Genomic DNA, 5000 nt, shown 5'->3' with positions numbered 1-5000 from the left:
GGCGAATGTGATAACCACTACACTACAGAAACAGCTCTGGTAGGCTGCGCTCTAGCGTGCTGGGACAGCTTTCAGTTGAAAGGCTTTGTGGCACTGATGTCTCATGGGGCCCGCTGGTACCTGCCAGGTGGCACACACCAACGTGAAAGTTTGGCGCAAGCCTGCGCCGGACCTACATGGCAGCACTCACAGCACCTCACACACAGGCTGCAGACACATACAAAAGACCAAGCTGGATGCAACAGTGGCGCGAGCCATGGCAGTCCCCACCCAGAAGGCATGTCCAAACCTTTATACATCAGCTCGCCGCCAGCGCATCATTACAAAGGAGGGGGAATTTCCAACACTGCCTCTTGGGCCATGGGCTTAAAAGCAGCCAACCATTGGCGACGGGCATCGAACCAGATACGGTCACGCACAAACTATTTTTGGGGGGGAATTGGGGACTCTGTGTTTTTTGTTTTCGGCGCTCCAAAAAAAAGGGCTCGTCCGGGATTTGAACCCGGAACTTCTCGCACCCTAAGCGAGAATCATACCCCTAGACCAACGAGCCACCGCATGCAGAGAGCAGTGAGGGGGAGGGGGGTGGTCTGCTTACCTCACTTGGCGCCATGCCCCAGTCTCTCCACGGCCTGACCCCTGCGTGTCACGTGGCCTGCCCCTGGCGCAAGCGCAGAGGACTGAGCTGCCTCTCAAGCAGAGAAACAAGAAGAAGAGCGGCAGCCTTCGCTGGCCAAAGGCCATCTGCTGCCGCTCGATCGGGCTCGATCAGGCGAGATATATGTGGCCGACCGGCCTAGAGCGCAAACCTGTGCTGCTCAGGGTGGGCAGCTTCCCAGCAGGAGGATGTGTCTTGAAAGCCGACAGAGGCAAGAAGGCGCACTCCCTCAGCCCGCTCCAACCTCTGGATTCCTGCGAATTTCAGAAGAGAACTCTGGGGCAGCATGGCTTCTGTCATCTCCCAACAGCCTCTCTGTTCTTGCTATGTAAATACCTTTACATCCCCCGGACTGAGCATGTCTGTTTTTTTATTTTTATTTTGCTGAGGTGTGGTGCCTTCAACGACCGACAGGTGGCAGGAGAGCACTTTCTCCAACTGTGAAGGGGACTTTTTTCACTTCCTGAGTAGACTGGGCTCAGTGACATATGCCACCAAGCCAGCCACTAGAAAATGCAGGTTTTGCAGCCGTGGGCCAGTGGGGGTTTAAGGGCAGGTGTGCCTCCGGCGTCTCTGGCAGACAGCTCCAGTTGCAAGGCAGCAGAAGAGAACAGGGAGGCTTGCCGGGCGCTGCATTCGGGGGCCCCCACGAGGTTTTCCGCAAGCCTTACACTCTGAAATGTGCTAAAAAAAATGAGCCCGGCTTGTCAGGAGTGGGATTTGAACCCACGCCTCCAATCGGAGACCAGAACACCCAGATGCAGGGAAGAGCTGCGCCTCTTGAGTCTGGCGCCTTAGACCACTCGGCCACCCTGACAGCTATGGGCAGGATTGGGGAAGATTCTTCAGTACCCAATGTCGCCACGTGCCAGCGCCGGTTTTCATGCCCCGATCTCTGCATCAAAAGTACCCAAACACTCACTTAAGGACCCAGGGATGGCAGGAAACACCCACTGATGGAGCCAGTGGACAGTTTGCAGGGTGCAAATAAGGGCTGGCCTCAGATCACTCATGGCGTAGTGCCGACCTGTCCATACCTGTCGAAACCTGCCTGCGGTCAAATGTGTCCGATTGACATTGTGGAAATAAAAAGAAACCAGCACCATGTTTCTGGGACCTTTCGCGTGTTAGGCGAATGTGATAACCACTACACTACAGAAACAGCTCTGGTAGGCTCCGCTCTAGTGTGCTGGGACAGCTTTCAGTTGAAAGGCTTTGTGGCACTGATGTCTCATGGGGCCCGCTGGTACCTGCCAGGTGGCACACACCAACGTGAAAGTTTGGCGCAAGCCTGCGCCGGACCTACATGGCAGCACTCACAGCACCTCACACACAGGCTGCAGACACATACAATAGACCAAGCTGGATGCAACAGTGGCGCGAGCCATGGCAGTCCCCACCCAGAAGGCATGTCCAAACCTTTATACATCAGCTCGCCGCCAGCGCATCATTACAAAGGAGGGGGAATTTCCAACACTGCCTCTTGGGCCATGGGCTTAAAAGAAGCTAACCATTGGCGACGGGCATCGAACCAGATACGGTCACGCACAAACTATTTTTGGGGGGGAATTGGGGACTCTGTGTTTTTTGTTTTCGGCGCTCCAAAAAAAAGGGCTCGTCCGGGATTTGAACCCGGGACCTCTCGCACCCTAAGCCAGAATCATACCCCTAGACCAACGAGCCACCGCATGCAGAGAACAGTGAGGGGGAGGGGGGTGGTCTGCTTACCTCACTTGGCGCCATGCCCCAGTCGCTCCACGGCCTGACCCCTGTGTGTCACGTGGCCTGCCCCTGGCGCAAGCGCAGAGGACTGAGCTGCCTCTCAAGCAGAGAAACAAGAAGAAGAGCGGCAGCCTTCGCTGGCCAAAGGCCATCTGCTGCCGCTCGATCGGGCTCGATCAGGCGAGATATATGTGGCCGACCGGCCTAGAGCGCAAACCTGTGCTGCTCAGGGTGGGCAGCTTCCCAGCAGGAGGATGTGTCTTGAAAGCCGACAGAGGCAAGAAGGCGCACCCCCTCAGCCCGCTCCAACCTCTGGATTCCTGCGAATTTCAGAAGAGAACTCTGGGGCAGCATGGCTTCTGTCATCTCCCAACAGCCTCTCTGTTCTTGCTATGTAAATACCTTTACATCCCCCGAACTGAGCATGTCTGTTTTTTTATTTTTATTTTGCTGAGGTGTGGTGCCTTCAACGACCGACAGGTGGCAGGAGAGCACTTTCTCCAACTGTGAAGGGGACTTTTTTCACTTCCTGAGTAGACTGGGCTCAGTGACATATGCCACCAAGCCAGCCACTAGAAAATGCAGGTTTTGCAGCCGTGGGCCAGTGGGGGTTTAAGGGCAGGTGTGCCTCCGGCGTCTCTGGCAGACAGCTCCAGTTGCAAGGCAGCAGAAGAGAACAGGGAGGCTTGCCGGGCGCTGCATTCGGGGGCCCCCACGAGGTTTTCCGCAAGCCTTACACTCTGAAATGTGCTCAAAAAAATGAGCCCGGCTTGTTAGGAGTGGGATTTGAACCCACGCCTCCAATCGGAGACCAGAACACCCAGATGCAGGGAAGAGCTGCGCCTCTTGAGTCTGGCGCCTTAGACCACTCGGCCACCCTGACAGCTATGGGCAGGATTGGGAAAGATTCTTCAGTACCCAATGTCGCCAGGTGCCAGCGCCAGTTTTCATGCCCCGATCTCTGCATCAAAAGTACCCAAACACTCACTTAAGGACCCAGGGATGGCAGGAAACGCCCACTGATGGAGCCAGTGGACAGTTTGCAGGGTGCAAATAAGGGCTGGCGTCAGATCACTCATGGCGTAGTGCCGGCCTGTCCATACCTGTCGAAACCTGCATGCGGTCAAATGTGTCCGATTGACATTGTGGAAATAAAAAGAAACCAGCACCATGTTTCTGCCCGGTCTCGAACCGGGGACCTTTCGCGTGTTAGGCGAATGTGATAACCACTACACTACAGAAACAGCTCTGGTAGGCTGCGCTCTAGTGTGCTGGGACAGCTTTCAGTTGAAAGGCTTTGTGGCACTGATGTCTCATGGGGCCCGCTGGTACCTGCCAGGTGGCACACACCAACGTGAAAGTTTGGCGCAAGCCTGCGCCGGACCTACATGGCAGCACTCACAACACCTCACACACAGGCTGCAGACACATACAAAAGACCAAGCTGGATGCAACAGTGGCGCGAGCCATGGCAGTCCCCACCCAGAAGGCATGTCCAAACCTTTATACATCAGCTCGCCGCCAGCGCATCATTACAAAGGAGGGGGAATTTCCAACACTGCCTCTTGGGCCATGGGCTTAAAAGCAGCCAACCATTGGCGACGGGCATCGAACCAGATACGGTCACGCACAAACTATTTTTGGGGGGGAATTGGGGACTCTGTGTTTTTAGTTTTCGGCGCTCCAAAAAAAAGGGCTCGTCCGGGATTTGAACCCGGGGCATCTCGCACCCTAAGCGAGAATCATACCCCTAGACCAACGAGCCACCGCATGCAGAGAGCAGTGAGGGGGAGGGGGGTGGTCTGCTTACCTCACTTGGCGCCATGCCCCAGTCTCTCCACGGCCTGACCCCTGCGTGTCACGTGGCCTGCCCCTGGCGCAAGCGCAGAGGACTGAGCTGCCTCTCAAGCAGAGAAACAAGAAGAAGAGCGACAGCCTTCGCTGGCCAAAGGCCATCTGCTGCCGCTCGATCGGGCTCGATCAGGCGAGATATATGTGGCCGACCGGCCTAGAGCGCAAACCTGTGCTGCTCAGGGTGGGCAGCTTCCCAGCAGGAGGATGTGTCTTGAAAGCCAACAGAGGCAAGAAGGCGCACTCCCTCAGCCCGCTCCAACCTCTGGATTCCTGCGAATTTCAGAAGAGAACTCTGGGGCAGCATGGCTTCTGTCATCTCCCAACAGCCTCTCTGTTCTTGCTATGTAAATACCTTTACATCCCCCGAACTGAGCATGTCTGTTTTTTTATTTTTATTTTGCTGAGGTGTGGTGCCTTCAACGACCGACAGGTGGCAGGAGAGCACTTTCTCCAACTGTGAAGGGGACTTTTTTCACTTCCTGAGTAGACTGGGCTCAGTGACATATGCCACCAAGCCAGCCACTAGAAAATGCAGGTTTTGCAGCCGTGGGCCAGTGGGGGTTTAAGGGCAGGTGTGCCTCCGGCGTCTCTGGCAGACAGCTCCAGTTGCAAGGCAGCAGAAGAGAACAGGGAGGCTTGCCGGGCGCTGCATTCGGGGGCCCCCACGAGGTTTTCCGCAAGCCTTACACTCTGAAATGTGCTCAAAAAAATGAGCCCGGCTTGTCAGGAGTGGGATTTGAACCCACGCCTCCAATCGGAGACCAGA

General features: G+C 55.8%; 3 non-coding genes across 3 annotated transcripts in view; all 3 read right to left on the bottom strand.

Annotated features, from left to right (window-relative positions):
• Positions 1-1363: 1363 nt before the first annotated feature.
• On the bottom strand, positions 1364-1475 carry TRNAL-CAA (transfer RNA leucine (anticodon CAA)). The gene is made up of 2 exons: positions 1438-1475; positions 1364-1409 (listed from the first exon to the last, which is right to left on the bottom strand). It is a non-coding gene; the product is annotated as a tRNA-Leu (tRNA).
• A 2076-nt stretch (positions 1476-3551) lies between these two features.
• TRNAV-AAC (transfer RNA valine (anticodon AAC)) lies at positions 3552-3624 on the bottom strand. The gene has a single exon. It is a non-coding gene; the product is annotated as a tRNA-Val (tRNA).
• Positions 3625-4955: 1331 nt separating this feature from the next.
• The window catches only part of TRNAL-CAA (transfer RNA leucine (anticodon CAA)), a 112-nt gene continuing 67 nt past the window's right edge, over positions 4956-5000 (bottom strand). The window contains exon 2 of the tRNA in view: positions 4956-5000. This exon is cut by the window's right edge and continues 1 nt beyond it. This is a non-coding gene — a tRNA (tRNA-Leu).

This window comes from Ambystoma mexicanum, chromosome 2q, assembly GCF_040938575.1.
Source record: "Ambystoma mexicanum isolate Mex_15411 chromosome 2q, UKY_AmexF1_1, whole genome shotgun sequence".
In the NCBI taxonomy this organism is placed as follows: domain Eukaryota; kingdom Metazoa; phylum Chordata; class Amphibia; order Caudata; family Ambystomatidae; genus Ambystoma; species Ambystoma mexicanum.
Note: the sequence above shows the minus strand (reverse complement) of the source record. Positions and strands in the feature narration are given on the sequence as shown.